Below are 834 nucleotides of genomic sequence, written 5' to 3'. Positions count from 1 at the left end.
GTTGACCCTGCTGCTGGCTGCAGCACAGAGTGGGGCAGGGAGGGGGCTCGGACCGCTCGCACAAAGCCCCTCTGTGCTGCCTCTGCTCCCCTCTGCCCCAGCCCGGGCACTGCCCGGCGCCCAGGCACAGCTGGGACACTGCCACCAGCTCACCCAACAGCTTCCGAGCCCTCGGCCCCTGTCCTGCTCCCCACAGCCTTTCCCCCCCGAGCCCTGGAAAGGCCACGGCCCCCGAGACAAGGCTGCCAGGCACCGATAGAAACAACACTTTATTCCTTTTCCCCCTCGTAGGTCACAGCGCGGGACCCGCCGGCCCGTCAGCACAGCAGCACACTCGCCCATTTAAAAGGAAACACAATAGCTCGGTTTATTTTACAACAGTCAGGACTTTGCCATTTCTACACACCACAGGGATTTCTTTGTTCCGTGTTAACACCGACAGCACACGACAGACAGCGCGGGCACGGCGACGGGGGAGCTGAGGCGCCAGGGCGTGTGGGCTCTGCTCAGCCCAAGGCAGGAGGGAGCAGAGCCCTCCACAGCAGCCACCAGGACGGGAAGGGACAGGGTGCCCAAGACACAGGCCCTGTGCCTCCCACAGATGGGACAGAGCGTGCTTGTCAGGGCCACCAAGGGATGCAAAGCACACAGGGACACAGGGCAGGGCCACGGCGGCGCGGGGGGCATGGCAGGAACCCCTCTGAACACCACCCTGGAGGACAAGAACCCCTTCCTGAGCTCTGAGGCGTTTCAGTGCAGCCCTGGGGATCCTGCACTGTGGCCCAGGCTGGCTCTGCCTTGGCAAGTACCCACGACCAAGCCAGCAGTCCCCAG

Source organism: Chaetura pelagica, unplaced genomic scaffold, assembly GCF_000747805.2.
Source record: "Chaetura pelagica isolate M959 unplaced genomic scaffold, ChaPel_1.0 scaffold1222, whole genome shotgun sequence".
Classification (NCBI taxonomy): domain Eukaryota; kingdom Metazoa; phylum Chordata; class Aves; order Apodiformes; family Apodidae; genus Chaetura; species Chaetura pelagica.
Note: the sequence above shows the minus strand (reverse complement) of the source record.